Source organism: Dipteris shenzhenensis, chromosome 19, assembly GCF_047967505.1.
Source record: "Dipteris shenzhenensis isolate YYH24624 ecotype China chromosome 19, Dip_SZ_1.0, whole genome shotgun sequence".
NCBI classification, from domain to species: Eukaryota; Viridiplantae; Streptophyta; class Polypodiopsida; order Gleicheniales; family Dipteridaceae; genus Dipteris; species Dipteris shenzhenensis.
In genome coordinates this window covers 50,891,970-50,917,796 of record NC_141614.1, presented here as the reverse complement: position 1 = coordinate 50,917,796, position 25,827 = coordinate 50,891,970, and positions in this window count along the sequence as shown.

Genomic DNA, 25,827 nt, shown 5'->3' with positions numbered 1-25,827 from the left:
CGATGGAGGGTATCCAGGTTCACCCTTCCTAGGCTATGGCTAGTATTTGGACCGACATGGTACACACTCTGATGGCCATTTGGGCGAGCATGCAGGGATCGTCCAGAGCAACCACTGCTAGGAGAGTTATTTTTTTTAGAGTTTGGAGAGGATCTCCTTTCTTCTCTGAGTCTCCCTCAGGGTTGAGATGGCATTTTCAACCTCTGCCTTGGTTCTTTATTAGCTCATTTTGAGCTGTTTTTTTTCCTCATGCATTGCATGATGTACTCCCGCATTTGAGCTTGCTCTTGCGGTTTTCATTCATACTTAGTGAAGTTATTTTCTTGAAAAAAAAAATTATTCCCTCCAGAGCTTAGTGAATTATTTTGTCGATTGGAGGTTGTAAGGTTGGCCTTCTCATCTATATGCCCCAAATAATAGAGAGGAACTTGTAATTTTTTGGAAAGATCTTTTATCTTGGGCTGCCATTTTAGATTCTTCGATTATTGGAGGTGATTCAAACATGGTGGAATTGCCTTTAGATAAAAAGGGAGGGAGAGAAGGAGGCATACATTCGCTAGAGAGAGCTGCTTGGGATGGATTCCTTTTTCAGTTCAGTGTGACAGATGCATGGATACATGATGCCTTTCACATTTTGCCACATTCTCTTCTATTCTCAGATCAAATAAGAGGTTTCTTATGCCCATTTATGTGAGGATTGACAGATTCTATGTGGATGATTGGGCCTTGGATAGAGAGGAGGTTTCATTTACATTGTACTACGTGTATCCATTTTGGATCATTTTCTGGTAGCCTTATCTATCTCTGACCCTCGTTCTAGAGGCCATTGGGATAGTATCAGAATTCCAGATGTCTTATATATAGAGGAGGGTCTTAAAGAGTATGTCTTGAAGATTTGGGTGTCTCACATGCAGGGCGGGGTAGCATCTCCTTCTCATATGGCAGCAGCCTTCTATGGTATTAGTGATTTTTATCACGCTACCACTAGCACCGGAAGAGCAGGCATTATCAGGCGGGAGAAAGGCCTTAGACAATACCTTGTAGCCTATTGATGCTTGGATTCATGAGTGCCTTGCTTCAGCGAGGGCTCATTAGTAGAGTTTACCTGATCAAAGAGTAGAGGGTACTCCTGTCATGTATGTGAATACTTTTGGATACAGTTGGGAGGGAGAGTCAACAAAGGATTTTTTTCTCTATGGTTGGGCGTAAGCATGGTAGAGAAAGTATTTCTCAACTTGTTGACTTGAACGGTGTTTTGCTGACAGATCCTAATGCCATTTAACACATTGCTATAGATTTTTATACCTTCCTCTTATCGGCAGATCCTGACACACCAGCTAGAGATGATGCCAGACGTAGGGCATGGCAGCATATTCCTCTATTGGTGAAACCTTACATGACAGCTATGCTTGATGATCCATTTACCAATGGCGGCATATTCCTATATTGGTGGAACCTTACGTGACAGCTATGCTTGATGCTCCATTCACTCCTCCGACTTTAAAAAATCAGATCTCACGATCTGATGACAATTATGAACTTGAATCAATTGCACCTCATCCCTATTTTTCAAAATAAAATTCCCATGAGGGCTCCGTGTGCCTACTGTATCTGCAACGGCAACCGCGAGAGAGGATACAAGTAGCTTAAGCTTCATGCTTGATTGATGTTTCATTAGCTTGATTAAACTTTATTTTCAGAGATATATCCCCAAATAGATAGATAGATAGATAGATAGAAAGAGAGAGAGAGAGAGAGAGAGAGAGAGAGAAAGAAAGAAAGAAATTTTATTAAAGGTCCACGGAAGGCCATACATGGCCTATGGGACACAAAATCATCCGCCGAAAGGAAAATACATCATCAACGATGCGCCAATTAGGTGGCCTCATCGTAATACCGCTAAGATGCCAAAAATGGCTACAAAAATCCTAGATACAAAATGAAATGAAATAGAGTACCATAGGGTACTTATTACAAATCAAGAATTCAGGACTGCACTTTTGGCCCTGCACAAGGGCAAATGCCCGGGTTTAGATGGATTGTCACATTCTTTGGGCTATGATTGGAGGGATCACTTGACCTCAGCCCTGCAGGGCATATGGGACTCTGATACTATGCCTAATTCACTAACAGAGGTTCTCATTCACCTCATCGCAATGGGAGGTTGCAGGAATTTTATCTCCCCATGGTATATGGATCTTATGAAAAACTCAGAGGCGAAAAATCTTCAAAGAAAGCCTATGAAGGACCCACAAGGTTACAAAGAGTTGAAAATCCCACTGGGACATATTCTAGTCATTTCAATGTAGCTTTTATGGGAGATATGAAAGCGAGGAAGCAGATTCAGTCACTGATAGAAGCTGTCCAATGTAAAGAATGGAGGGTTGGCATGTAGTGAGAAGGTAATTTCAATTATGAACACTAACATTAAGAAGATTATCATAGGGAAAAAAGCTGATAGATGTCAAATGATTTTATAGGATCAAGCATGAATTTGACGTCGGGAGAATTCAATTTTGAAGGGTACCCAGGTTGATTACTCTGAAACACAATCAGAACCCTTCGTTCCCTGCACACAAAATAGCTGACCCATCTTCTGAATGGATGCAGATCTACATTTTGAATGGGTATCTAGAAGATGTCGTCAATATTGAGCAAAGGCTAGGATTGTTTAGCATTTTCTTCAACAGATTTGAGAAAGAGTTTTGTAGATCCTAATCTTTACTACATGTTGGAGAAATCACGTTTGAGCTTGTAGTGCTTTATGTGGGTGACAAACTCATCACTACGAACGATGATTTGTTGGTAGCGCAATACAAAAGACTGATGTAACCTGATGTGTACAGATGTAGGTTCAATGCATTGTCGCTTGGGCAGTGAAGTGTGACAGCTTCATGATAGGATCATTCCCTCACGGGTAAAATACCTACAGGATATTTTAAAAAGGTTGAGCACGTAGACTAGTAAACCTCTAACAACTCGCATGGCTGGCAATGACAAGTGAACACCTTGTGAGGCAGTTCATGCAGGAACCAAGGGAGTCGTATTGGAGAGAAGGCAAGAGAATACCAAGGTTTCCAAGGATACCATGAATCTCGGTATGGTACATACCCCAGATGTGAACTTTGTGAAGCCACTTGGATGAAGCTTCTACCTCAGGACCTTGGGAAGTCACAGAATGGGAGTACAGCTGCGTTTAATGATACTGTAGAAGCTTTATGTGCATTGCAAAATTCCTAGGTTTCATGCCAGCCAAAGCACATGGAAATGCAGCTCCACATTATCAATGAAAATTGGCAGGACACAAAGTGGATCACACAAATCAGCTGGTAGCTGATTATCTCACAAAGAATTGGCAATACATTTTAATGGTTGAAGACAGTCAATCGTGGGATCCCTATATGAGCTAAGTCCAAGAATGGCCATGTTTGGTGGAGACGACAACCATCTCAAAGCACCACATAAGTGAAGAAATTACAACTATCCTGCACCTTGGAAATGTCTCACAGTCACCATTTGCATCTCTCCTAAATGTCTTGGCGAAGACCACCAAACGATGGTCTTAGAAGAAGTAGATAGGCTGCACAAATAGTTGGCATGTCAGAATCCTTGTCAAACGATCAAACATGACCTAATTACATCCCCACATTTGCATTAATCGGCTTTGCAGATTCAAGGCCGTCTTCTCAAAAGGATTCCTCTCGGGCACCTTCTTGTAAGGATATCTGTTGCTTAGTTGTCGCAGCGTTGCCTAGTAGACCTCGAAGGAGAAAATTACAGGACCTTCGATGTCTTGAATGGACAAGTAACAATAACATTTATGTCCGTAATGAGCACCTTCCTGTGATTCTCTTTGGGGCCACAACGTCAACGCCTAGTACGCGTGCATGCACCAATTATAGTAGAAGAGGGATTGCCAAGGTTTGCAAGGTGCAAAAGACTTTCCAACGTAAAGGGTGAGGAACTAAACGCTGAGATCGAGAAGGTGAAAGACAGAACGATGGGCCATCCCGAGAGCCACTGAAATGTTGCGCTTGAAATATCAAGTATATTACTCTTAGCCCACGTAGCGTTCTTGTTCACCGTCACTGCACCTTAGTTTGCAGCTTCGCCAACGTCTGCTATTCCCACATATCCTTGTCATGGTTGATAGTGCTAAGCAAAAAGAAATTAGAGTCAAAGAAACTTGTATGGTCCCTCCACGCAGACCTGCTTTCTCGGTATGCAAAATGATGCTGACTAATGGGGTATCATGTAAAGCTGAGAGTAGAAATTTATCCACAAAATTGTCCTTATGGGTGAAATTTTAAGCATGGCCTGCAATTTCTACCACTGGAAAGCACCGCCAACTCGGGAATCAACCAAAACTCTACGCACCTACCTGAAGAGAAAACAATAATGGAAACATCTGTCACAAACAATACCTGGCTAAGGCAGAGCATCACAGCCAGAATTCTTACAGGTTCCGGACTCCCGAGTAGAGGAACCCAGCAGCACAGTTGCATGCACGTGATTAGGCTGGCTTGATTCAAGGCAACTGACGAATATCGATACGTGAAGGGGAGGAAGGAGAACTGAGAGAATCAATGAAGCTGCAAGGCCGAAAGGTGGCGGAGCTGAAGACGGCTGCTGGTGCAGCTACGAAGGGCACTGGATTTCACGTCGCCATCTATGCGGCCTTGTGCTCATTGGTTGCATGCTTCGTCAAACTCAAGTTTGACTACTCGTCTCCAAATCATTCCAACAACCCAGGTAACCATCCAAGGATCTTTCAATTAATTGCCATTTGAGTTGGCAAATTTCTTCCCTCAAATCAAGCATACTAGACCTCTAGTAAAGCAACACTTGACCCTAGCAAACTCCAAGGCCGTGCGTTTCCATTATCTTCAATAGTTTCGAACTTTGGGTTTTCTCTCTTGTTATCTTCAATGGTTTCAAACTTTGGGTTTTGTCTCTAGAAAAGGAGTGCTTTACAACGTTATTATTCAAGGCTTTGCAATATATGTTGTGATGTCCTCCTTTGTGGATACATTTGGAGTATGTCACATAGCCAAATAAAACATAATATTTGATAACATGTGAGATGTTTTAATGTTCGGATAGTCAAGTTCTCCATGAGCATGAGACCCTACATCCCATTTCAAATATGATGTACCTTGCATGTATAATCTATAAAGCGGCACAATGATGGTTCAATTAATACCCCATTAAGTATTTCAAGAATTGGGGCAATGAAGAAGAAATAAGGGGCTTTAGGGTGTTTCTAGATGAAAGATCCATTTTCAAGAAGATTCTATGAAGGAGCCGATGAAGATTTCGTGTGGCCTAAACTAATAAGGAAAGCTGGTATAGGATTTTATGCTCTGAATTAAATCAATTGAACATTGAGCATCATGACTTCACTTCGAGAAGATGAAACTATCCTTTTTATTGATGGCATCACTACCAGATTGCCCAAAATAAAAATGATTTAGGAGTCACCTAATACAGATGATGATAATGCAAATCCACCCAATATAGGTGCAGAGCCAAAAGAGGCTAAATAAGAAAGAGCCACAATTGGGCAAATGGCTCCATATTCTTCAAAGAATAGCTCCATAAGAATTGATGGAGCTACATCTTTACACAAAGATGGTGGTGGTGGACAATTTGGCTATTCCTTGGCTATCCTCCCATTAGCCAAGATTTCGTTAGAAGATGGCTCAATGCTATTATTCTTGGTAAATATAACGAATACCACAACAGATGTGTGATTATTGATATCCAAGAATCAAGTGTTAACATCGTATCTAGTATCTATCAAAGAAACCATATTGAAGTCGTTACATCCTTTAGCATTGTAAATCAACTCTATCACACCAAAAGCAATACTTAAAGATATATACATCAGTATAAATTATCTTTAATATAATGCCCATGCTATTAGGTAGACCCTGGATAGAAAGAGATGAAGTACTACATGATCGGGGTATCAAAATTACGATATGTTGAATGAGGATAGTAAGAAATTAGCTACCAGCCCTTAGCTTTTTCTAAAGGACCATGTGCCAAAAGAGCCAGAATTGGACCACCAATTTCTAGTGGACATAACCTGGGCATGACTCTCACTTCATGGAAATAATTATCATATTGGTGGTGGGACAAACCAATCCATTCCAAGTATTTCTTCAGCTAGAAGAAGCTTATAAGATTGAGAAAATAGCAAAATAATAATAAATGTTTTCATATAACTTTACAAAGGATACAAGTGGGAATGAGTATCCTAAGAGCTTTGTGCTGAAACATGTAGCTCAAAAGCATCAATAATTAATAAAGAGCTCAATTTCAATTAGTCAAAGGAATAGTTTACGTGAGTCAATTGTGCTAACCCCTGAGTAGTTTTCTCAAAGTATGTGCTCTATTTCTTGAGTGCCAAGATGTTTCCAATTAAAACTATGCTAGTCTGAAGGCGTACCACCTGAGGTATGCCAACATAGACTACACATAGTTCAAGATGTTGAGGACTCATCCATGTTTATATTGTCCATAGATGATAGCACCAACACAAAAGAATCCTAAAAACTCAGAAGAATTGGAAACCCTAACCCTAACCCTAACCCTAACCCTGAAGGGGTTTATATATATTCATTCTTTTCAATTAACATAGTGTATCGTCATTTGTATTGTGTTCTCTAGCAAGTGCCCCCTCTCCTCATCTCCAATGTTATCCACTCGCTATTTGTTCATGATACTATCTAAGCATTGTTGAGGCATCGTGATCCTTTTCTCATGGAGCGATTGATTGTGATCCTTGTTGATCTTGAGACTGAGTGATCTTCCTTTCTCACTTCATGCAAAATTTACATAGTCTTAAAAAACATGCAAAATTTACATAGTCTTAAAAAGAGGCATAGAAATTATGGCAAGGGCACAAGGTACATTTTAGGATGCATTGAACATAGCACCTAAACCTGCATTTTTCAAATAATAAATTTGCATGAAGTGCATCAAGATACCACCAAAAGAATATAATGTGATAGTCCACAAGTACTCCTCCAAAGTTTTCGCAATAACACAAACAAGCACAAGATACCAAATTTGCATTTGCACCTCTTTCCTTGCCTCGCATGTGTGATCCCCTATGTCACCCTTGTATCACTCACCGACATACCATATATGCTGGAATAATCCTGACGCACCTCCTAGTGGTTCTTTCTAGACAAATCCATATGTGGTCAATCGTATCTTTTCACCAACTAATTATGTACATCATGAAGGGCACCTTGCTTATATGACTTTACCCGATTTGAAGCTATTGAGCATCACTAACCATGCAATTCTTGCATTGTTCAAAGAAATTTTTTTGCACCTTCTTTTTTTGCTATTTCCTTGGCCCTCTCCAAAGCAATTGCTAAATTTTTCTCCCAACTTGCAACCAATATGGTTTCACCATTTGACCTTATGACTGTCTCATTTAGAGGCCAAAATGAACTCCAAATGCATCTTCAACTCACTAACATCATCTTAAAATGTTTGGTTTCCGCACATGCTTCATGAAAGCGGCTCAAGATATTCCCAATGTAGCTCTCTACCCAAAGCATAGCATCAAAGTCCTATTTGGTGAACCCTACGAGGCAATTCTTGTTTAGATCCATCATCCAACTCTTATTGATGCCCAAAACAACTATTCTCTTTAGAGTATTGCAATCTACTAGGCTAAGCACTTTTTGTGGTCATCTCCATCTCCTCCTTACTCATGCTATTTATTTGTCCAACGAACTCATCTCAAAGGATCTACTTAAGATACTTATGTTGTGCTTTAGATAGCTCAAAATTACACGTGGATCCTTCTATCCCTAACCATATGCATATTCACAACAAAAGAGGTTAAGAAAATAGTTTAAAATCTAAGAAATGCAACAAACTTATCATAGCTCAACATATATTGAAATGCGATCAACGTACCCCATACAAATCACTAGTAAATGCATTCAAAAGAGAAGATTACATCACATCATGCATGCCAAACAATGAATGCATATATTCACAACAAAAAATTTAAAGAAATAAATAAACATATTTTCTCAAGCTCAAGGTTGAGATCTAAGATTGCAAGTCGTGGGTGCCCCTTAGTTGCCTGCCTTAGGAGCATAGGAACCATACACCACTTCCCAAACCAAGATCTTCCTTTATGTATGAAAGCTGCATAAAGCATGCCAAACTATATGAATGCATATATTCACAAGATGAAAACTTTTGAGTTCAAGTGATCTAGGAGCCACCTGATGAAGTCGGCGGTTGAGTAGTTTAGCATCACTTGTGTTTTCTATAGTTTGTTGATTGTCTGCTTTAATTGTGTTGCTTTTCCCTTTTTGTCTCTGCTAGAGCTTTGAGAGCGCTTGTAGAATGTGGTGTTGGAGGTTCCCTGATTATAGTGGATAGTCATTGAGGTTGGTTGTATTGCGTGAGCACCGTGATGTTGAGAGTCATTGTCTCTACTTGTTAGAGCTACTTTTGTTGTTGGATATTTCTTGCCTTGCAATAAGGTGTAGGCCGCATTGTAGGTTGCTTACCTTATAGGCCATGTCATTGCTGCTAGGCTTTGATACCATGAACAAATATGGAGAGAGGAGAGGAGAAGAGAGGAGATGATGAGAGAGGGCACTGCTAGAGAGCACACCATAAATGACTAACTCTATGCTAAATTTAGTTGAAAATAAAGAATATATACAAACCCCTTTAGGGTTAGGGTGGTTAGGATTAGGGTTTCTAACCCTTGTGCCTTTTAGCACTCTATGTGTTCATGCTATGCACATATGATAACACATGATGTTGAGATGAATCCTCAACATAGGCATATGTTCCTCGTATGCCATTACCTCTACTTTTGACTCTACCATAGGCATGGAAACTTAACCTCCATTCTACTTCTTTATCTTGATCCATAAGCTTTGTATTGCTTGGCATTTGAGTCTAATCTTACTGTTCTTTTTTGGTGGGTTTGATTCTTTTGCATTTCTATTATATGTGGTCTCCAATTGTGAAGGACGGCGGGATAAAAAACTAGCTCACTCTTGATGTTGAGGTGGCATTCTTTAATAGTCAGGTTAGTTCATTTGGCATCAGTGCTCATATCAATGTGTGAGGCAAAGGTTAGAGTGGTTGAACAATGATGCAAATATTAGGGTAGTTTTTGAGTTCGCTTATATCCAATTTAATGAAAGAATCCAATGGCAACCCATTGATCATATAATATATTTAATCCAAGAGCCAATATCCCTCTTGTTTATTATCTCTTCTTCTTTGTTCTTTAGTGGTTCCATAGAGACTTTGGGCCAAGTGATAGCCTAGCGGCTCTTACTTATTTCAATTTTCTAAGATATTGTATGGGATTGAGAGGATGAGTGGAAAGGATCATTGTAAATACCATGTGTATGAATGATAAATACCGGGTGAGAGTTATTTGTGTATGGGATATTATGGGGTTTTTAGAAATTAGGAAGAGTGAGTCATAGAAAGAGGTGGGCTCATGTCCATGTGTTCCAATAATATAAGAGAGATCACATGCCAAGCGAGGAATCCTTCTAGAATTCCTATGTGGAATAAGGAGGATGTTAATATTGTGGTGTGATTGTGGTAGTGGCACATGCTTCTCTCAAAATCATTCCTTGTGCTTGTGTTTTGGATAGCTATGCATTCTTAATGATAGAAAGTTTTATAATACTTCTAAAAGAAGAGCTTGGTGGTCTAGGGAGTGTTGCCTAGTTCTAGTGCTACAAGGCAAGAGTGTAAGTGGCACCATGACTTTAGATTTAGGATCTCTCAAAGTTTGAGAAAAAACATGTTATATTTCTTCTTTTAAAAATTTTATTGTGAATAAACACATGCATTGGTAGTGTGGCAGCATGCTAGTAATGCCCTTATGCTTTCATATAAAAGGAGATCCTAGTTTGGGGAGTGGTGCTTGGTTCCTATGCTCACAAGGCAAGAGCTAAGGGATACCCCCTAAATTACTCCAGCCAACTCACATAGAACCAACAAGCTCACGTGGCCCAAAGATGCCTCTAGCTCCAAGGACGACGAGCATCAATGCCTCTTCATCAACCACTAATAACTTCATCAACCAGACTTGCACTCAAGCTTAGCCAGCTCTCTCCAGCCCACGTGCCTATGCAAACAACTTAGTCCATCATGCCAAGGACTGTCTCTATACTCAAGTGCTCAAAACGGCAAATAAATAAGCGCTCAGCCCTAAATGAAATCTATAACATTTCACCAGAATCTACAACATATCATCACATCTTTGTCAGCATCTCCTTGAGATTTGATGACTCTTATCCTTAATAGGTGGCAAGTATAAACCCATTGACACATGGCACCTCATCCACAACTACCATATCAGAACAATTGTTACTGGCCAAGAGTGCCATGTCACCCATAAGTCACATCACATTTGACTACCATGTGTTAGCCTTATCCCTTATTTTTTGTCACATCACCTTGCATGCCACATCATCACCTTGGCCACATCATTGTGCCACATCAGTAGGCCTAGTCAATAGTGACACATCATCAGGTCCAATCACCCTGTGCATTGCCACATCACCTTGGCCACATCATTGTGCCACATTAGTAGGCCCAGTCAACAATGACACATCATTAGGTCCGGTTAGCAATGCCACATCATTAGGTCTATTTAGTAGCCATATCATCAATGACATCATTTGCCATGCCATACTATGCCACGTGACACTGGAGCTTGCTAGACACATTCACCTCTTGCCAGGCACACTTTGTGTGCCACCACATCACACAATGCTCCATATGCACACACCTGCATTGGAATAATTATGCATGTAAACACAGTTGCCGCATCATCACAGTGCCATTTCATCCTTTTTTGCCTCTCCACGTAAATCAAGTCGTATCTCTTGATCTAGGAAGAATTTGAGGGTGCACCAAAGAGGAAAACGCTTAATTTTTTGTGCTCTACGTGCTCCTCACATCATGCACATATTCTGGCACTTGTATCACACACATTTTAGCCTCAGCATCAAATCCAATTCTTGCACACATTGAAGCCTCTTCATCGACACATCTGACCCAACACAAAAAAGGAACAAAAGAAAAAGAAATTCTTTGGTTCTTTTCATTGCTCGAGTTGCTCTATAGCTCTAGATCAATGAAGATTAGTTTATCCATAGAGGAGATAACTCTAATAAGCCAATTGAAGCCATGCCAAAAAATTCAGACTAGTTCCTCCTTGGAGTCAGTCCCTATGCTCACATGTGGTTTCACATCATCACATGTCATGAAACATGTCCATCTACACATCAATGAGAGTAGATTTCAAAGTCTTTTAGAGGTATTGCTAGATCGTTCAATGGGTAGATTGACATCATTTCATTTTGCACTCATGTGCCTCCATGGTAAGCCTTAATTGGCTATTTTCTAGCATTTGTGCACATCATTTTGAGCCTTATTCCCAGCATCATTTGCCACATAAGCCTTGTAACAAATTGAATATATTACAATTCTATCTTTGCCACTAGTTCAAATTGCAATTGATTCAGATAGTGTTTTTCATAGGCACTTCGAGTACATTTCTTGCATCATGTCTACAACTCACAATCTCAATTTGGCGGCATCTACTAAGTTGAATAACTTGAATTACGATGCATGGGAATAATGAATGGCAAAAATGCTTGTACTTCAAGACAAATGGGTGAAGAATGGGACAAGAAAGACACATATGCATATCATTTGATCAAACATAATGTGCAAGATGTCATGCTTGGATAGCTCAACATAGTGAAGACATCCAAAGAAGCAGGGGATATGTTCGGAGCTCTTTATGAGTCTAAAAACACATCCAAGATTCTCATACTGAGAAACCAAATCAACCATAGTTTTTGCAATAGCAAAGAAACTGATCATGCTTATGTACTCAGGATTAAGGATTACAACAATCAATTTGCAGCATTAGGAGAGACTATGAATCCCATAGAAATGTTCAAGTAATCCTGAATAGACTAGGGATGTCCAAGTCTCAGTCATTATGCCAATGAGCCTAACACTATGCATCTTGCAATTGAGTTTATGAAAAAGACTGATACAATGTACATTAACATTGATTATAATTCCAAAGGGAAATGCAACTATGAAGTTGATCAAGCAGATCCAAATCCTTGGTAGAAAACGGTACATCATCTCATATCACAAAGCATAAAAAATGGTTCTCAAAGATGAAACCATTAGAAGGACCCAAAAATGTTATCTACATGGTAGATAGCACACCAAATCTAGTTCAAGGGAAAGGCATTGTCAATTGGGCAAATGACTGAGCACAACGATTGAGTCATCTTTGATGGAGATGAATGCACAATCAGGGATAAATCTAGAGGATATTAGCTAGTGGAAAAAGAAGTCAAGGAAGGACGTTTATTCAAAATGCTAGCTTCAGTACCAAACTTGCATGCCATGCTAGCTCAACAACAACCAATGTGCCTCGTCTCCACCCCCTCACCATAGGCATGCCCCTTCACACTTCTCTTCTCCTTGCCATCACCAACATCACTCATGCCCTCTCATTCCCCTAGAACTTTTGCATTGCAAACCATCTCCCCATCTTGGTTAGCGCTTAGCCTACTCCTGGTCTCCTCCTGGTATAGTGAAGCTACCCATATTGGGGTGGCTATTGCCCTGCTCTTGTCCACCGTGCATCCACACAAACCCCCTGCACCAACGTGATGCCTCAGCCCCCAAAGTCTCTAGCATGCAAATAAAGGTTGTAAGGAGGCATGGGCTCCTCAGCTCATGTTGGTGGCCCAAGCAGGCTAGGTGTAGTTAGGCCCTGCCCCTTGCTAGTTGTGCGGCCACATAGGTGTGGCATGGCTCTCCTGTGAGGTCTTTTTGCCAGCCAAGAAGGGAAGGGTAGCATACATCTCTACTTCCTTTCCATTTGGATAGCTGCAAGAGCAAGGAGTAGCTCCCTCCTAGGGTCTTTCGACTATGATAGCATTGAGAAGGGCTCCTAGCCTCGGTAGGAACCAACATTGCATGTTTTGCATGGAGAGACTACTCCAAGCTCACATTAGTAGACAAGCAATGGATCATTGGTTTTGCCTTGAATCTAGGCTATAAATTTTTCTTTTTGGACTACACTTGTAGCCTGCCCAGCTTGCATTCCTCTTACAAGCTAGTCTACTTTGGTTTTTCCTTCCCTCCTTGGGTAGTAGAGCATTAGTGTTTGTTTTTTGGGAAGTAGAGTCTTGATGGTGACCTCTTGGTATGACCATAGGAGCTCCCATGGCAGCATCCTCGACTCCCAAAGCTGCCCTACATAGTCATGAATTTGTGTACCCAAGTAGATGCATCTCTCCTCTGCCAAAGCAGATACACATCTCCTTGGTACCTTCATGTTCCTCAAGATGCACTTTACTACCTCCCAGTGCGTCTTTCATAGATTAGCCATATATCGATGGCTAACAACTCCCACTGTAAGCAGTCTAGTAGCTATCATAGAATACATAGGACTCCCAAACATTGATGCATAAGGAACCTTGGCCATCATGACCCTCTCCTCATCTGCATCTACTTGACTCAATTTCACATATGGAGGCAATGGAGTACTTACTGCCTTCCCGCCCTCCATATTGAAATGCTACAACAGTTTTGTAACATACTCCTTGTGTGAAAGCCAAAGGAGTTTCCTACTTTGGTCAAGCTTGGTTTCTTTGCCACGTGGAAAGAAAGCATTGCCATGTAAATCGGTCTACAAGATGAAGGTCATTGGTGATGATGTCGCTAAGTACAAGGCCCATTTGGTTTGCTAAAGGGTTCAAGCAAGAGAAGGGTGTGGACTTTGATGAAATCTTCTCTACATCATAGCCTCTCTATAGAAAGAAGGCTCCTCATAATTAGTAAGCATCACATAGTCTACCCCTGGAACAAATCTATCAGGTAGTCTAGACATTCTAGTTGATCTTCTCAAGGGCATTTCAGCTTGCTGTCCTGCCTACATATCAGCCACATTTGGCTCATCATTTACACTAATAGATGATCCATCATCTGCCCTTGATTGTGTACCTATGGGAGTACTTGGTGGCACCATTTCTTGCACATTTGGTGCATGGACAACTTGCTATCTATCAACATATGCAGGTGGATTCACATCCTAGAAAGTGATTCTCCTCATTTCGACATCCCTCATGGGTGTCTTATGCATCTTCTTCTCATTGAAGACCACATCATGGATTCATATCATCTTCTTTGCTTCTAGATCCCAAACATGATAGCCCATCTCTCCACTTTCACCATAACCCAAAAAGATGCATTTCCTAGACTTAGGATCTAGCTTCTTCCGAAGCTCTTTTGGCACATGGGCATATGCCTCACATCCAAATATATGCAAATGACAGTAAGAGGGCTTGTTGCCACTCCATGCCTCTTCAGAATTACTACCATCCGAAATCTTACTAGGTGATCACATGCACTGTAGTCTTCATTGCCTCAACCCAAAAACCACTAGAAGATTTGCATTGGAAAGCATACATTGCAACCTTTTCTGAATGGTGCGGTTCATCTTTTCTACAACTAGATTTTGCTCTGGAGTATGAGGGGACATGAGATCCCCTCTTGATCCCACGTATATCACAAAAATGCTAAAAGTCATGAGAGAAATACTCTCCACCATTGTTAGTCCATAGGCATTCAAAGCATTCTACCTAACTAATTTTCAACCAAAGCCAGCCATTTCTGAAATACCTAGAACACATCGCTCTTCTGATCTATAGCATAAGCCACACTTTCCTAGTAGCATCATCAATGAATGTCACATAGTATTCAACCCTGCCTAATGACCATGTAGGCATGGACCACATACGTTTGAATGCACCAAATCAAGCCTTTCAAAGCTCTTTCTTTCCCCTTATTTTATGGGATGATTTAGTCTACTTTCCATAGAGAAAGTGCTCACAAAATTCAAAATCAAAAAAACTAAAATGCGGTACATATAACCCAAATGGCATAAGAGTTTCATTCCATTCTAGCTCATGTGCCCCAACAGTGGCAATGCCACAAAGGAGTACTTGGCTGCTTGGTTATTGTAACAACATGATCATACACCCCTGATACATGTAATGGATATAATGTCTCACACTTGGTACCTCTTGCCAAAACCATAGAGCCCTTTTAAATTTTCCAACTTTGAAAGCCAAAGGTGGCCTAAAAACCAACATCATCTAGTTGACCCACTGAAATGAGAATCCTCTTGGTCAGCTTAGGCACATGTCTCACATTTTTCAAAACAAAAGCAGACCATTTGCAAAGGAAATTTTTGTCTCATCTACTCCTCCCACTATGTCACATGCATAGTTATTTCCAAGATGCACACAACCTGTCTTTCCATTGTCATAAGTGGAGAACCATTCCCTATGGGGAGTAACATGGAATGAAGCACCAGAATCCAAAATCTAAATCTAGGAATATGCATCCTCTGAAGTGGTAAGCAACTCTGAGATAGGCTAGACATGAAGAGAATGTCATTGTCACTATCATCAGTGATGAATGCATTGATCTCCTCAATCTTCACTTTTTCTTTGTCCTCCCTTGGACTCTCTTCCTTCTTATTTTGCATCCCAATTTTCAATCTTTTGATTATCCTTTTGCTCTCTTTTTAGCTTGTAGAAATCCTTTTTCATGTGGCCCTTCTTGCCACAATGGTAATACTCAATGTTTTGTGCCGTGGATTTGCTACAAGATTTCGCTCTTTCTTGGGACTTCCCCTAAACTGAACAACCTCTTTGTTACGGAAATTATATTTTTTGATATATCTTGCTTTGTATATTATTACTTTTGTCAAGTGTGACTATGGCAAAGTACTCCATAGGAGCGCACCAGATGCAGTGGGGGTCCTAGTGGATACTTTGTGTAGTTAGTTGGGGACACCTAACTAGCTTGTGTTTTGCCATGCTAGATGGTTGGTATTGTGGGTGATTCCATGTTAATACTGATGTCACTAGTGTTATTGGTGTTGTGCTTGATTATTGTGCTTTGAGCATGGTTATGTTGGGATCGGTTGATTCGGTGATTCGTTCAATCGATTGTTAATAACTAATGTAATTGGTAGCTTGAGTACAGGTGATGGAACTCATAGCAAGGATTGGAGTTAGTGTGAGGGTATCCATCGAGGTGTCACACAATGCATTATATATGGCCATGGGTTAATTTTGTATTTACTTTATTATTGCAAGTTTGAGCAATATATTTTGTAGTGGACATAATTCATTTTTGGGCCCTAAGATGGCTATGTAAAGCAAATCCCTCATTTTTGGAAGAGAGGGATAATTTTGGCTCCTTGGTGCTTTTATGAAAAACCATAAATACTCTAGATGAGGAAGGTTGAGCCACTCATCTAGGGGGGGAGATTGTACCCATTTTGCTATCGCTTTCATGGTGTGATTGTGTTTCTTCTTCTCCAATTGATTAAGTGGTAAATTTGTGTGAAAAGAATTACCTTTTGGTTTCAGTAGGATCAGAGCTTTGGTGATGCTCTTGTGAAAGTAAAGAAAGTCTGAAGCTTCCTCGTGTGGATTCAAGAAGAAAAAGACACCTTGGAAAGAGAAGTCCTATGGAAGATTTCAAAGGCCATGATTTCTTTTTCTTTCTCTCTCTACCTCAAGTGTCGAAAAGTTCAACCCATCGACTCCCAATCATCAAAGCTCTCAGTGCATGGATTTCACAGTATGCATCGTTAAGGTTGCCTTGCAAGGAAAATCGATCGCCCGTGGCCCTACGCCTTTGGCCTTTTGAGATTTTGCGCTAGTCTGGATAATTGCAAAAATCATGTACCAAAAAGGCGTAATCCATTGTGAACAGCCAGCCATTGCACGCGCCTCCTTTGCAGACCTTACCTTGCAATAAACAGCCATCTCTACCTCAAGAGACTCTTGCTGCATGCATTTCAGCCTGTGTGGAACTTCGTCGGGTTTGGACTTTGCTAGCTTTCACCAATCGCCTCTATGCTTTGGAGTTTTCCTTGCACGCCCCGTGATGGCGAACCTACAATCTCTAGTCTTCTAACTTCGCGCACAGTCTCATAGCCCTAATACATCAAGGCAACAACAGCCTCTGGCCTTCGGGCCTTTGACAACGTAGACAGCAGCAGGCTCCATGCCGTCGTTTTTAGGAGAAGCAGTCTTCGCAAAGACTTATGAAACTCTGCCATCAAGGACTTGGTTTCCATGCCCACTACCCTGGTCCACACCATCACACTGTCATTCGCCTTATTACTCTGGTCACCACCCATGTACAAGTCTGCATCATTTGCCGAGGTTGTCAAGCAAAAGGTTCTTCTTTGCCAAAATTCAAGGGACAAGGCTCAAAGGTTCTCTAAGGAATCTATTTATTTTTTTTAAAAAAAGAGAGAGCTCTAAAGCTCTTTTAAAAGAAAGAAGAAGAGGAAATTCAACAAGGTGATCAGAGGTCAATAAGGTGAAGACCATAGCCAAATCTGAACGCTTCAATTAAGAAGGCGATTGGTACCACAAATCATTGAGCAATTAATTGGAGATCAGTCGAGCGCAAAGACAACTACAAGCAACATCATCGGTCACATATCTCCCACTCTAGTCCTTTCTACCTCCGATCAAAGAGCGAGATAAGTGATTCCTTTTTGCTTTATATTTCATACACTTAGTATCTTCTGCCATCTGTTGTCTTACCATACACTTTAATCACATCTTTATTTCATCCATTTAATTCTCATACACTTAATATCTTTATTTTTCCTCCGTTCCACTTTATTTGTACTTATCGCATTATCATGGTGCATCAGCCACAACCACCCATGCTCCAAGAGTAGCTAGATGCACTTTATGCATAGTTGGCCGATGAGCGTGAGCATAAGGAGAGATTGGAAAAGAAAATCAATGGTAAGAAAAGGAAGAGACATTCATCTGATGATGAGTCATCCGACGATGATACTATTATCAGGACAATCAAAGCCACATTGAGAGCACAAAATTCAAGGAAGAAGAGTAAGATAAGTAGAAAAGCTTTCTCATTTCAAAATTTTGATGGAAAGAAAGAAGCACGCACTGTCTTGTCTTGGATTAGTTAGCTAGATGATTATTTTTCAGGGGAGAAATTCTCTGAAAAAGATAAGATTAAATGTGCTGCAAATCATTTAGTAGAGAGTGCTGCACTTTGGTGGAACATCACAAAGCACAGTAAAAGGCGACCAAAAACTTGGAATTCTTTTCAAAAGCTCATCAAGAGAGATTTTCTTCCCTCACTTTTCAAAGCAAAATCTAGACAATAGTGGGATACTTTCAGGCAATTCGATAAGGAAATGATCCCCACATATACTGATAGATTTTGGCAAATGTTGATCCAATTACAGTCCTTAGAGAAAGTTAATGAGTGAGATCAACACAGAAAGTATGTGGCAGGTCTAAAGTCTAAGTTGAGAGTCGAGATTAACATGTTTCATCCTCGCTCATTGAGCATTGCAATTTCTCTTGCAATGAATTATGAAAGGAAGAATGGAATCCCAAAAGAAGAGAAAGATTCAGAATGGCATGTACCTTTCCATAAGAAAAAGAGATTTGATAAAAAGCCCTTATTTAAATCTAAAAATGATTTTGCTCCACAGAAGACAGATTCTTCTTCGAAGCCAAACGTGGAAATTTTCCAAAGAAAGAAATAAGGTGTTTCAAGTGCAACAAGGTGGGACACATAGCCATTGAGTGTCCTAAGAGAAAGAAGACCCCGACGGCGAAGGTGCTCATGATTGACAACGAAGTAGCCAAGAAAGAGGGAGGTAAGTATAATTGTCATGCTCTTCTAAAGATGAAAGGTTTCATTAATGGCAAAGAGGTTGTTATTCTGCATGATGATGGTAGTACTCATGATTTCATTTCAGAAAGAACCTTAGCAAAGCTAAACCTAGAGTCTTTCCCTTTTAACTATAAGGTCAAAGATGCTTTTACCAAAACAAAGTACAATTGTACTAGAGAAGTCAAGAATCTTGAAATCTCAATCAAACCTTACAAGGATACATGAGACTTTCTAGTGGCACCCCTACAGGGAGTGGACATCATCTTAGGGATGCCATGGAGACATTAATACAATCCTAAGATAGACTACGATTCACTTGTGGATTGAGAAGGACAGACAAGAAATATGTCTAAAAAGCTCAATGAAACCTGAGAGTCCTTTACTCAACCACACACAAGCCAAAAGAGCAATTAGAAAACATGAGAAGACATATCTGATTTTGGTGAATACGGTAATGGCTACTCAGCCAAACACTAAGCCTACACACCAAAAGTTTCTTTCTCAAATTTTTGATTGTTTCTTAGAGGATTTACCACCTGGACTACCATGTTCTCGACCTGAAGATCATAGGATAGAAATCCTACCAGGAATACTCCACCTTGCAAAGCTCCTTATAGAGTCAATCAACTAGAACAAAAGGAAATTCAAAAGCAAGTGGAGGAATTGATAGAGAGAGGATTGATAAGACCCAGTAGTTCTCCTTATGAAGCACCTGTCTTATTAGTCAAAAAGAAAAATGGAACCTATCGAATGTGCATAGACTATTGTGCACTGAACAAAATCACAGTGAAGAACAAATATCCAATCCCTAGGATTGATGATCTTTTGGACAAATTGAAAGGGGCCAAGGTCTTCAGTAAGAAAGATCTCAAATCCGTCTATCATCAAGTTCCTATGGTAGAAGAGGATATATACAAGACTACCTTTAGAACTCAGACAAGACATTATGAGTTCTTAGTTATGCCTTTTGGGTTGACTAATGCTCCAGCTACTTTTAGTAGAATGATGAAACGAATCCTTCTTAAACACCAAGATTGTGTGGTAGTATTTTTTAATGATATTCTAGTGTTTAGCAAAGATGTTGAGGAGCATAAAGAACATCTGAAGCTAGTCTTTTCACTCTTGAAAGAAAACCAATTGTACATAAACCCTGAAAAGAGCAGCTTCTTTCAAGATCAGATAGAGTATTTGGGTCACATTGTATCCGTCGATGGGATTCGAGTAGATCTAAAGAAGATTGAGTGCATAATCACATGGCCTAAACCCCGAGATATACATGAATTAAGATCATTCTTGGGATTGCGTAGCTTTTATAGAAAGTTTATCAAGAATTTCGCATACATTGCACATCCATTGACAGACCTTCTTAGAAAAGCTAAGCATTTCTTATGGATTGAGCATCAAGATAAATCTTTTATAGCTTTGAAGGAAGCTCTCACTCAAGCTCCTATGTTGCAACTACTCGATTTCTTTAGACCATTCTTTGTAGTTGTAACTGATGCTAGTGGATATGGAATTGGAGTTGTACTTATGCAAGATGGACATCCAATAGCATATGAGAGCCAAAAATTAAAACCAGCAGAATGCAATTATAGTACATATGATAAAGAATTAACTGTTGTTGTGCATGCTTTATGAATGTGGAAACATTATTTGATGGGAGCTGAGTTTCTTATCAAAACCGATCAGCAAAGTATTAAGAATTTGTTGACTCAGCTACTAATATCCGATAGACACATCAAGTGGGCATCATTTATACAGAGTCTTCAGCCCATGATTCAGTATCAACTTGGAAAGGAAAATGTAGTTGCTGATGCTCTTAGCAGAAAGCCAAGTATTAATCACATCACTGCTATAGAGACCCAGCCTTTCGAAGGTATGAAGAACTCTTATCAAGGGGATCCAGACTTCTCCGATATATGGAACAAATTAGAGAATAATAATTGGAATCATATGTTGGACTATTCATGCAATGATGGATACCTCTTTTATCAAAAGAAATTATGCATCGCTCGACCCTTTAGACAAATTCTAATGGAGGAAATGTACCAACCACCATATATGGGACATAGGGGAGTGACTGCCACTTTACAAGTGACAGCAAGAGAATTTCATTGGCCTACTATAAGAAAAGATGTGGCTAAATTTGTAGCCGAATGCATCACTTGTCAGAAGATCAAGAGTTGCAAAGGAAAGACCCCAGGATTGCTTATGCCTTTGCCTATTCCTACGCAACCTTGGGAACAAATATTTATGGATTTTATAACAGGTTTTCCTACTATAGCGAATCAAAATGATCTGATTTGGATGATAATAGATCGCTTTAGTAAGCAAGCTTATTTCATCCCATGCAAGAAGACTTTAACAGCTCAGCAAGCTGCACATTTATTCATCAAGCATATCTTTGTTCATCATAGCTTGCCAAAGATTATAGTGTCTAATCGAGATTCGAAGTTTTGCAGTAATTTTTGGACTGCATTATTTCATAATCTAGGCACTAAGTTAGACTTCTCATCAGCTTTTCATCGAGAATCGAATGGACAAACTGAGGTTACAAATAGTACTATTTTCGATATGATAAAAGCTTATGCGGGAAGTCAACCAAAGACTTGAGATAAATACATTCATCTCTTACAGTTTGCTTATAATAATACTCCTCATTCTACAACTGGAAGAGCACCCTTTGAGATTATCTATGGGAAGGTTTTACCTATTCCTATCACACAATTAACCCATAGAGTGGAAGCAGCAGATGCATTTACCCATGACTATCAAAATATTCTCAAAGAGGTTTGAGAAGCCATTGCAATTGCTCAAGAGAAGTACACAAAACAAGCTAATAAGAAACGGAAACACATGCTTTTAAAAGAAGCGAATTATGTACTTCTTTGGATTGAGAAAAGAAGGTTGAAGAGTGCTGAGAAATAGCCAGTAATCAAGATGTCCCCACGTTTTTATGGACCATTCAAGGTGATCCAGAAAATCAATGAAGAAAATCAATGATCTAGCTTATAGGCTTGAATTACGTGATAATTGGAAAATACATAATGCTTTCCATATCAGCCTCTTAAAGCCCTTCAAAAGACCTTTACCTATTAATCCTGTTTATGAAGAGGCTCCGTTGATTGTTGATGAAGAATCAATTCTAGAGCCTGAATGCATTATTGATCATCAACAAACCTCAACCCGAAAAGGAAATGTCTATATTAAATACTTGCTCAAATTCAAGAATCATTCAAGAGATGATGCTTAGTGGATCCCTGAGCGGCTCTTTTGAACTTTTCCAAACCTCATTAGTTCCTATAATCAAACATGCAACTGAGGTCAGTTGCAATCCAAGCAAGAGGGATGTTACGAAAATTATATTTTCTGATATATCTTTCTTTGGATATTATTACTTTAGTCAAGTGTGACTATGGCAAAGTACTCCATAGGAGCGCACCGGACGCAGCGGGGGTCCTAGTGGATACTTTGTGTGGTTAGTTGGGGACGCCTGACTAGCTTGTGTTTTGCCATGCTAGATGGTCAGTATTGTGGGTGATTCCATGTTAATACTGATGTCGCTAGTGCTATTGGTGTTGTGCTTAATTATTGTGCTTTGAGCACGGTTATGTTGGGATCGATCGATTCGGTGATTTGTTCAATCGATTGTTAATAACTAATGTAATTGGCGGCTTGAGTACATGTGATGGAACTCATAGCGAGGATTGGAGTTAGTGCGAGGGTATCAATCGAGGTGTCACACAATGCATTATATATGGCCATGGGCCAATTTTGTATTTACTTTATTATTGCAAGTTTGAGCAATATATTTTGTAGTGGACATAATTCATTTTTGGGCCCTAAGATGGCTATGTAAAGCAAATCCCTCATTTTTGAAAGAGACGGACAATTTTGGCTCCTTGGTGCTTTTATGAAAAATCATAAATACTCTAGATGAGGAAGTGTGAGCCACTCATCTAGGGGGGGGAGATTGTACCCATTCTGCTGTCACTTTCATGGTGTGATTGTGTTTCTTCTTCTCCAATTGATTAACTGGCGAATTTGTGTGAAAAGAATTACCTTTTGGTTTCACTCTTCGTGAGGTAAACGTTATTAGAGGTATTTCCTTCTCATAAGTGGCACATAATTTCTTCCAAAAATCTTTCGTAGTTTGTTCATTTACTACTATGAAATAAACTGACTCTGCAAGATGAAGTCTAATAGTAGAATTTGCTAATGCATCCAACTCAATCCAAACATCCTCATACATAGCTGCAGGCTTGGCTGCAATCCCTTCCAAGGGTTTAGTCTGCTTCTTTTGAATAAGCACATCCCTTATCTATTCTTTCCACAAAGAAAAGTTTATCCTATCAAACTTTTTAATGTTGAAAAACTCCTTTTCAAACATGGAAGAGGATGCCATGATGCAAATAAAGAAAAATCTCAAGTGCTATTGCCTACAAGAGAGAAATCACAAAATACTAGGTGCACCCAAATATGTATGCCACAATGGAAGGTAGTATCACCAAACCTCAAAGGCTCAAAGCATCAAAAAATGCTACGGACTCATGTGCATATACTATGCATCCATATGAGCAAATTGGGCCCAAAAGAAAATGTCAATCTACAATGACAAAACAATGGCGAACCCAATGCCAAAAGAAGAGCCAAATGCCTCAAGAATAAACACCATCCATGGGCATAAGCATCAATAATGTCTCATCTAAGAGAGCATAGCACTATTAGTTAATCAATTGCAATGTGTCATTGCTGTCCCTCAGCATGAAATAGCATCTATGTGGCCAATAAAGCATCCACTACAACCCAATGCAAACCACAAATGAGCACACATGGCTTATACTGCAACCAGAGTGACCTGCATACGGTATGTCCCAAAAATCATGGCCCAATGGCAATGACCTCTACTGAAAATAGGACCTGAGATGCCTCAAAACATGGGCATCACTACATAATTGGACTCAACAAGACAATCTACAAATATCTCTCTTCTACTGGAACTCCAAAATCCCAACTGATGAATGGAAAACGTGGGGTCAACCTTGGCAATTGACTTGTAAATGAAACCTTAGAAGCCTAAGGTTTGCCCTTTGAATGGATTTTTGATAGAGAAGATTCAATGTCTCAGAGAGATAGAACTTCTTGAAATCTGCACGGAATCGTACAAGAGCTGACAGATAGGGGTTTTTAGGCCTCTAGAATGCAATGGAACAAACGGTTTTGAAAACCGTAGTCCCAATCATTGGGTCCAATACATGGATTGAAAAAAGTTTTAGCAAACCAATCTATTTGTAAATACCCCCAGAGTGCAAATGATGGGCAATAAAGAAGTTTAGGACCTCCTGAGTCCACCAGGACTGACAGACCTACGAATGGTTGCTTCAAACTACACACTGGCAGAAAAACGTTGAAGCAGAGACCGTGAGTCAGAAATCCAATGAAATGATCCCAAATTCAAGAATGAAGGGATTTTTGAACTCTCAAAGTGCAATGGACATCAAAAGCAGGAATTGATTGCCTCTGCAAGTCATTTTGGACTCTTAGTCCATCAAAAGGAACAAGGGAATCATCATAAAACATCTTTTGGCTCCAAAACCAACTTCAGGCTTGCAAAAACCACTGAAAGACTTCCAAAAACTACTTGCAGGCTTCTACAAGGTTCCAATACCAACTGGGTAGCTCAAACAAGCACCCACAAGCTTGCTCCGTCCTCCCACAAAGTTGTAATAGTAGCAGACTCCAGGCTCCAGGCACACACATGGGCTCAGCTAGACCACCCATAAGCATTAGATAGACCAGCCGGGCTGTGATCCAGTTGAGAGTTCTCTCAATGGAAGTAGAATGGAAGAGGGGGAGAGAGAGGGAGAACCAAAAGAGAGCCACACAAGTTTTGGTAGTTACAGAACACCCTAATCTTCTATGCCATCCTTATTTTTTTTTTGAAAAAACAGTGCTAATTATATTACTTCGAGAACAAGATACAAAAAGTCAGCTTGTAGCTGACGGGCTGCGTTCACAAATCAGACACAGCCCTAAAAGGTAACACAATAAATCACTCTCTCACGTCGGGATAAGGTGAGTGTGAATGAATGAACAGCCATCGGGGTGGTGAGTAGCACCACCGAAGGCCCTGCGAGGTCTGCTCGAAGAAGAGGCCCTGAGTGTTCCAAGCCCAAAGGAAGCGTCTCCGCTTCTCTTGACCGGACCGGGAGTCTCCCTGAATCTAGTCCCACTGGCCTCTGAGGGTATGAATAATCTCGCACCAAATATCAGTCATGACCTGGGCAGTCGATAAGGAGGTGCCACCGAGGATCTGCGTGCAACGCGAGGTCCAAATGTGCCACCCTGCTATGCTGCTGATAATCTCCCAGACTGACTGCCTCTCCTGAACTCCTATATCCGCCTCTGCTAGGTGCTGCGGGATACCCTCGAGCAGCCCCCATGTACCCTGCGTGATAAGGAAAGTGGGGTCCTGCTGGCATGCCTCGAATAAGTGATGTAGACCAGGTGCGGTGCTGCACCAACAGAAGCACCAACAGAACGCGCCCCACGTGATCACGCCTAGCTCTGGTGCTGCACGAGTGAGAATCCCGAAAGTCCACCTCCACACTTCCTGGGCGCGAGTGCAGCTCCACAGGCAGTGCTTTGGTGACTCCTCAGCCACATGGCAGATCTGACAGCGTCCGTCCTGGCCTATCTGTCTCAACCAGCTCCCCACCGGAAGACCTTTGTGGACGAGAAGCCACAGGAAGTAGGAGATCTTCCGCGGCCGCCAGCTCTCCCACAAAGCCTTCCAGAAGGCCTGCAAAAAGAATCTGGAAATACCCTGTGCATACCAGCTGGGCCGCTGGGTGGGGGGGCGACTCTGCATCCTCCCAAGAACTCGCCTGCCCAAAGTCGTGCTGTAGGCGAAGAAGGAGGTCGGCCCCTGTCCTGTCACAACCTCTGGCCAGCTCCACTCTCCTGGGTCCCACTCAAGCTCTGACAAGGCCCGCCCCTCCCAGAGCC